This window comes from Bison bison, unplaced genomic scaffold, assembly GCF_000754665.1.
Source record: "Bison bison bison isolate TAMUID 2011002044 unplaced genomic scaffold, Bison_UMD1.0 scf7180017864383, whole genome shotgun sequence".
Classification (NCBI taxonomy): Eukaryota; Metazoa; Chordata; class Mammalia; order Artiodactyla; family Bovidae; genus Bison; species Bison bison.
The window spans coordinates 3,420,135-3,428,360 of NW_011494955.1; the positions used below are offsets into that span (position 1 = coordinate 3,420,135).

At 43.2% G+C, this 8,226-nt stretch overlaps 1 protein-coding gene across 1 annotated transcript in view; it reads left to right on the forward strand.

The window, feature by feature from the left end:
- The first annotated feature begins 7,709 nt into the window (after positions 1-7,709).
- The window catches only part of TMBIM6 (transmembrane BAX inhibitor motif containing 6), a 16,692-nt gene continuing 16,175 nt past the window's right edge, over positions 7,710-8,226 (forward strand). The window contains exon 1 of the mRNA XM_010857782.1: positions 7,710-7,809. The gene's annotated coding sequence lies outside the window, so the exon portion shown is untranslated. The remainder of the gene's footprint in view (positions 7,810-8,226) is intronic.

Below are 8,226 nucleotides of genomic sequence, written 5' to 3' on the forward strand. Positions count from 1 at the left end.
CACCTCCTCCCTAGCTTCTGGAATGTAGACTCTGTTGCTGTCTTCCCACCTCCTTCCTATCATTTTTCTTTTTTAAAAAATTTATTTGTTGACTGTACCAGGTCTTAGTTGTGGCACGTGGAATTTTTTTTATTATTATTTATTTGCAGCATGCAATGTCTAGTTCTCTGACCAGGGATGAAACCTGGGCCCCCTGCTTTGGGAGCTCAGAGTCTTAGCCACTGGACCACCAGGGAAGTCCCTTCCTCACCATTTTTTAAGCTCCCCAAGCTCTTAATGTCAAGTACAACTGCTCTTTTCTTTCAAAGATTTTATTAAAATACAAAAACACACAGAACTTTACAAAATTGCATTAACAACACATGCCAATTTTATGAGATGCAGTATAGCTTAATGATTAAGAATAAGGGCTTTAGAATGAGATACCCAGAGCTCAAACTGAAGCTCTGTGACCTTGGGCAAACTGAATCTTAATTTCCTCATCTTAAATGTAGTATTCGTTGCTGCCTCGCAGGGTGATTATAAGAATTAAATTAGTTTATACATACAAAACATCTTATCCATTGACTAACATGTAAGAAACAGTGCACAATACATATTTACTAGTATTATTATAGAAAGCAAAGGAAAAAAAAATTACCTGAATTCCCTAGCAGTCCAGTGGGCCCGGGGTTTAGTACCTGGTCAGAGAACTAAGACCCCTCAAGCCGTGCTGCATGATCGAAAACAAAAAAAAACAGGAACAGAAAAATCTTACCTATAATCACAAGTGTTTTGCTTCTGCTAATAAAAACAGACCAAAAATAACACTACAAATATGCGGAAGTTATGAAGCTTAAGAAATCTTTCTGGAGTCTTTTGCTTCTTGGTCATTAGTTACATCTACACTCCTTGAAATGACTGGAAACCCAACAGAATTTTCCTTCAAATTCACGTTGTGGGAGGAGGTCGCTTAGCTTTCTCTTCTCCTACTAGCTCCCTGCCTAGCCCTGTGTCCTATAACTTCCACTCTGTCCCAGGTTTGGGGCTGGTAGTTGTCCCAAATTGCCTGTCCTGCTTTTAGCACTAAAAGTCCCGCATTCTGAGAAACCTCCCTGACCCAGGTAAATAGATGGTTGGTCTTTTGTTCCCTTAATCTGAGGTTGGACATACACACTCGGAGGATCTTCAGGTAGACTGGGTGATGGCCATTTCCCTGGGTCTCTGTGCTATCTAGAAATAGTCTCCTTGAGTCGTTTCCAAAGAATATGTCTATGCTTTCTAAAAGCCAAGTTCCAGGCCCTCCTGGGAGGTGCATTTTATGTAACTGAACTTGGCATTGGTGGGTAGAATGGGAACCAAAGGGTAAACGGTGAGATGGACAAATAAAGAAGCAATGGGAAAAGAAGTCAAAGTCTAATTTAGGAATCCTGTCAGCTTAAATTTCGCAATGTTTTTAAAGGATCTAGAGTCCAGTGCCTATCAGATAGTAGGTACTTCAACAGCAGCTATGGCCTACTGCTTTAAATCACATTTTAAGATTTTTCCCTTGGTTTTCTTCCTATTTCCCCCCATCAAGCAGTCGGTGGACTTTATGTTTATTGTCTTCGTGGAAGATATGGCAAGTAGAGCAGGGTTGGTGAACAAATGATGCCTGCTAAGCATTTCACTTACTGGCAAAGTACTCAAGGGCGTGGGTATAGTGTCTTGGACAGATAAAAAAGGACCTTCATTTCACCAAACTAAGAAGAATCTCCCTCCCCTGGATTAGAGACAGGATGGAGGGGAGGTCTGTAGGGGCCTGAGAGAAGAGGGTTTCTGGACCAAGTAAACCCATCTATATCTTCAGGGCCAGGAGAATGATATGAATGGGGTGAAGCAGGCAGGGTTTTTAAAAAAAGCTATTTGTTTTATAAGCAAACTCTATCTGCTCCATCCATTCATATTCTCTCATTAAATTGGATTTCACTGACACAGACCCAGTTAAATGCACTTCCCAGGCAAGAATACTGGAGTGGTTGCCATTTCCTTCTCCATAAATGCACTTCACACACACCTAAAACAAATAGGAATTTTTAAAATATTTAACTTTTTACTTTCTTTCAATTTGAAAAATTTGGGAGAAAAAAAAGCACAGACAATAATAATAAATGCCCATGTTCCCATTGGTTACAATTAATGAATGTTAAGATTTCATAACTTTTTCTTCAGAAAATTTCTCGTAAAGATAGGATATTATAAATACATCAAAACTTTCCTTAATCTCACTCACAAAGCATCCTCTGAGACCCCTATTATCATGATTCCAAACCCGAGTCTCCTGCATTGCAGGCAGATTTTTTACCATCTGGGCCACCAGGAAAGTCCAATGTTTATACAAGTTTTGGACAAAAAAGTCCAAGTTTTTAAAAAAAACTTTCTAAAACCTGTAAAATGTTACGGAAAAAAGCCCAAAGAACTTTCTGGCCAACCCAATATTTAAACAATATATACATTACTGTTCTGAGTGTTACTTTATATTTAAGTCAGTTGTACCATTTTGGGTGTAGCATTATATAATTTGTTTTCATTCATATTGTGTTGAAGATGTGTCCATGTTGATACATATGAATCTACTACATTTGTTGTAGCAGCTGCACTGGTTTTTCACTGTGTAAATTTGTTTCTCAACCTTTCTTTTGTTATTTTCCCCAAAGAGAAAATTTTGTTAACTACCAGTTATTAAATGAATAACATTCAATTTTAATTTAATTTCTTCCAACAAGAGAAAAAAAGTACTAAGGAATAAAATTTTCATTGGCTAGAACTGAGCTTTGGGGAGTTCACAAACCACAAGCCACACCTAAGTTTCGGCCCCCTAAGAACCAATTTTCACCATTTTCAGGGTGATATTTGCCCCTGTTGAGAATGTATGGTATAAATATACCATGTTTCTAACTTTTTGTTGCAAAGAAGAGTTTAGTTTTATATTTTTATACATACGCATTAAAATATTAATATATCCCTAGAAGTTATGAGGTATGTTCATTTAAGCTTTGCTGCTGCTGCTGCTGCTGCTAAGTCGCTTCAGTCATGTCCGACTCTGTGCGACCCCATAGACAGCCTCCTACCAGGCTCCTCTGTCCCTGGGATGCTATGCTAAGTCACTTCAGTTGTGTCCGATTCTGTGTGACCCCCTAGATGGTAGCCTACCAGGCTCCCCCATCCCTGGGATTCTCCAGGCAAGAACACTGGAGTGGGTTGCCATTTCCTTCTCCAATGCATGAAAATGAAAAGTGAAAGGGAAGTCACTCAGTCGTGCCCGACTCTTAGCGACCCCATGGACTGCAGCCCACCAGGCTCCTCCGTCCATGGGATTTTCCAGGCAAGAGTACTGGAGTGGGGTGCCATTGCCTTCTCTGGTCCCTGGGATAGATCTTGTTAAATTGTTCCCCAAAATGTTTATGACAGTTTTCCATTACACCAGTAGCATATTATTTTCTGTTTTTCCACTTCTTTACGAAAGCTGGAGTTATCAGGCTTTTTGATTTTGCCAATCTATGTAAATGGTCTATCATTGTTTTAATTTGCATTTTTCTAAATACTAGTGAGACCGAACATACTTTCCTTTGTCTATTGACCATTTGGTTTTTCCCTTGGGTGAACTGCCTGTTTATACCCTTTGCCCATTTTTACATTGGTTTTGGTCTTTTTCTTACTGATTTGTAGAAAAAACACACTTGTCCATGCCACCCCATGACAAAAACCAACAACCACTTTATTAAGCCTATGGAATCTATGAGATAGGAATTTGGAGAGGACACAGCAGGATATCAGCTGGGAAGATGAATTGCTAGAATCATCTGGAGGCTGGGATCATCCAAAGACTTCATTGCTCACATGTGTAACATCTGGGCTAGGATGACTCAAAAGTTGGTTCCATTGTGACTATTGATGGGAGAACCTATACAAGGCCTCTTCAAGTAGCTTAGACTCACAGGCTAGTAGTTGGGTTCTAAGAGAGTCTTCAGAGAGTATTCCAAGAAACAGTGCTCCAAGAGAAACAGGCAGAAGCTGCATGGTATCTTATGACCTAGCACTAGCAGTCACACAGCAATACTTCTATAGTCTATTATGGGAAGTAGTCATGAGCTCGTTCAGATCCAAGGGAGAGGGAATAGACTTACTCTGTCGATAAGTGTCAAGCATTCAAGGCCATTTTAGAAAAACTACCCCAATTATGGCTCCAGATTCAGCAATTCCACACCTAGGAATAGGCCCAAGAGAAATCAAAACATATCTTCACACAAAAGCTTGTTCATGACTATTCACAGCAGCATTATTGATAATAGCCAAAAAGTGTAAACAACCCAAATGTCAATGGATGAATGGATAAAAATCCCTTCTCAGCATGTCTTCTCTTATACTCTTTAAACCATAATCCTAGCATTCTCAGACTGTGATCTCTTTCAGTGTTAACCACATCCCTACCCTCCACATATCAAGGATAGAACAAGAGGCATAATGTCATATGTGCACTCATTTGGCACGACTTAAGACTGATGTGGGTGGGAACACGGCATCATCACAGCATTCAGAAACAGAAGAGGACATTAGTTGGGAAGGCCTTTTGACACTGTGGACCAATAGTTTTAAAAGCACTCAGAAGTGATCTTGGAGGAGAAAGGTGGGGCTACTCCCAGAGGACTGCTTGACATACATTCCACAGTCTTTGAAGGAGATGCAGTGAATGCCCTGGATGTCAGTGGTAGGATGGGTGGGGGGTGGGGTGGTGGGGGTGGCTTGTGTGTGGTGATGTACAGAAGAAGAAATGCCTGAGGTCACTCTGTTTCCTCTGGTGCTATGGACCACACACAGCCCCACAGTCAGAACACAGACAGGAAAGGATCAATACAGGGACCCATACACACAATTCGAGCCCAAGGCTTAGTAGAAGACTCTTGGCAGCCCAGAGGCCTCAGTTCATCTTCTGTCTGACCCCCAAGTAGGCCTATCAGCATGATCCTGGAGATCCAATCTCATGGATTCCACAAAAGAAATACTATCCTGGCCAGCAAGTGATCAGGCTGCCCTCTTGGGGCAGAGACTTGATCACAGGGCCTTGGGATAATGCTATAGACATGAGTTCCAGAGTTCCTTGGGCATCCTGGAATTGGAGAATCCCATGAAGGGGAGAAATTTGAACAAGAGCTCAGCAGGACCCGATCTGGGCTGAACCTTGATGCCATAACTGGCCCAGATTGGTCCCAGGCACATGAGGAAGACTTAGAAAATTTCTAGGAAGGCCCTCCAAAGCATGAGGCCCTCTGAGGCATGAGACGCAGGACAGGGCTCTGGTAATAAGGGTATTATTATAAGGAAGTGATTGTTATGCAACTGTGAGGATAAGTTGTAAAAAGGGCTTCCATCTAGTTGTCTCTGCTTCTGGGATTGCTCTTTCTGGAAAAAGCCAGGCCTCAAACTTGAGGACATTCAAACAGCCCTAAGAAGGAACGCATTTGGAAAGCTTCTAAGGTCTGCTACCAACAGTCAGCACCAAATTGTCAGCCGTACCTTGGAATAATTCCTCTAGCTTCAGTCAGTCCTTTGGATGACTGCATCCTTTGTTGACATCTGATTGCAACCTCTTGAAAGACCCTGAGCCAGAAATGGTGTGAATAATCTATGTCTTCAATGAATGAGTAACCTATGTCAGTATATACTATCCAGGCCAAATTCTTAGCAACCTCTTGTTCTAGGTGGATAATTCAGTATTAGCCTGACAAAAGGTTTCTTGTGCCTTAAGTATAGAAGGAAATAGCTACTGCTATACCTTAAAGGACACCAGTACAGATGTAAAAACTTCTGCAGCAACCTGTGTAGATCGAAGACCAGGAACCAGATAGGCCCTGTTCCCAAGCACTTTAGCCCCAGAAATGTGACAGAAATTAGGGTGGAATAGGGACAGAAATCTCAAGGAAGACTGATAATACATATTTTTCCCACTCTGATGGAATAAGGTTCAGAGTAAACATTAGGTTGCACTACAAAAAATAAAATGTTATTGCATATCTGAGTTTGTGTTCCAAGAATCATACCCTGCCCATTTGTATTCTTTATGAAAAAAGATAACCATTTTACCCTTCTAGGGAATTCCCTGTCAGTCCAGCAGTTAGAATTCCATGCTTTCACTGCCCAGGGCCTGGGTTCCACCCTGAATCAGGGAGACGCTGCCAAAGAAAAAAAAGGAAAAATAACCTATCCTTCTAGAAAGCAGTTTCCTAAATCTTTCATTCTGATTTGATATTCACTGATGAAATCCTTAATCTAAATTTCTTCCCTTGTTTTGCTAGAACCTTTTCTGTCCAGGGGCTTGTTTCCTTATTTGTAAAATGAGGGTCAGGGGTGGATCTATGCTTTGTACAGCCCAAAACATCTACAATTGTAGGGCTGTATTTCAGAAAAAGAATACAAAATCATGTAATAAAGTCAATATTTATTTAGAATAAGAATATTAATAAATCATTACAGATTTTAAAATAATGACAAAACCACAAACATCACCACAATCAAAAAAATTACATTATTATTACTAACTGGGAGGGATTGGGGGCAGGAGGAGAAGGGGACGACAGAGGATGAGATGGCTAGATGGCATCACTGACTCGATGGACGTGAGTTTGAGTGAACTCCGGGAGTTGGTGATGGACAGGGAGGCCTGGCATGCTGCAATTCATGGGGTCGCAAAGAGTCGGACACGACTGAGCGACTGAACTGAACTGAACTGCTTGCAAACCACTTTAAGCTTTTTTTCTTTTTCTACTTTTTTTGGCTGCATACTTTTTGCCTCTTCGTATGACCATGTTGTATTATTTTTGTAGAGATATTAGAAAAATAAATCAGCAAAAAAAATAGTTCTGAAAAAAACTGATAGTGTAGAAACTTTTTAAAATCAGTTTCATAACTCCTTACTGTAAGTTCTTGTGCAAGTATTGCTTAGGAGTCCTCGGAGAGCTCGAGCCCTTTGATCTTCCATGGCTTAGTTTCTTCAGGGCTGTCAGGGCAGCTCGGCCAGACAGCCACCCTCGTTCCCCTCCCACCCATCGGACTAATAATATCCACCTCCCCGAAGCAAGGTGGACAGGGAGGTGGTCCTGGCAGCCCGCTGGCCCCGCCCACGACCCCAGATCCACCATTAAGGCTCAGAGAGGGACTTTCAGGGTGGGCTCGTGCGTCCGATGCAGGACTGGGGCTGTTCATTCTTCCTCGCGTTCCTGGAGAATTCACTGAGCCTCCGTAGGTGTTCTGAAGTTTAAGCTTCACTAGATTCACGGTAAATTGGCCCTTGTGACAGCGTTTTTCTACGTGTTTTCTGAATCTGTTTCCCCCTTTAACATTACATGACAAGCCTTAAACCAGAATCATGACACTTTTGCAGCGCTACCTCACGCGTTTTGCAGGCTGCATTAGTTGCCCTGTGTTTTGGGTGGGGCCTGCCCCTCTTCCCTTTGTCCACTAGAGGCGGCTTTGGACCGCGACCCTTCCTTACTATGCAGGAAGAAGGTGGAGGTCTTTTGCAACGACGCTGGTTGGCGGCTAGAGTCCTGATCGACAAGGGAGTTAAGCAAATAGCTCTGAAGTAAGTAGTCGTTGTTTATGCACGTACAACCAATGGAAGGGCAGAAGTGCAATCAACGACCAATGAGGACTGGCCTTAGGCCGAATACGGAGGCGGGGCTTCCCTCGAGGGGCGGGGACGCAAGGTAAAGAGTCTGGAGCGGACCCTGGGAGCGTCAGAAGCACATCCGGTGTTAGAAGAGCTGTGTGGGCTCCTGAGAGGCGGGTTAGAAGGTATGTCTGAAGCTAGGAGTGCGCAGGCTGGGAGTGAGAAATGGAAAGAAGGTTAGCAGTTATTGCTTGAGAAAGAGTGGAAGTAGTCACCGTTTTCGGACGGACTGCATCCTGGGGGAACTGGGCCTTGCTCGGCCGCTGGACTCCGGAAAGCTAGGCGGAGAGGGAAGCGAGGAACTACAATGGCGCATGCGCAACTGTACCGTAGCAGGGGAGAGGCGGCGGGCAAGGTTGCTGGGTCTTTGCGCGGCGTCCAGGCGGGGATTCTGCGCATAAATGTTATCGCAGGCCCCTTTCTTGGCCTTCCTGCCCCGCCCAGGCCGCGTCCCTCCTTCTGCTCCGCCCAAGTGTAAACTGCCTAGGCCTAGCCTCGATCCCTTGAATTCGGGGCGCGTTTCCCCGCCCCCCCCCCCCCCC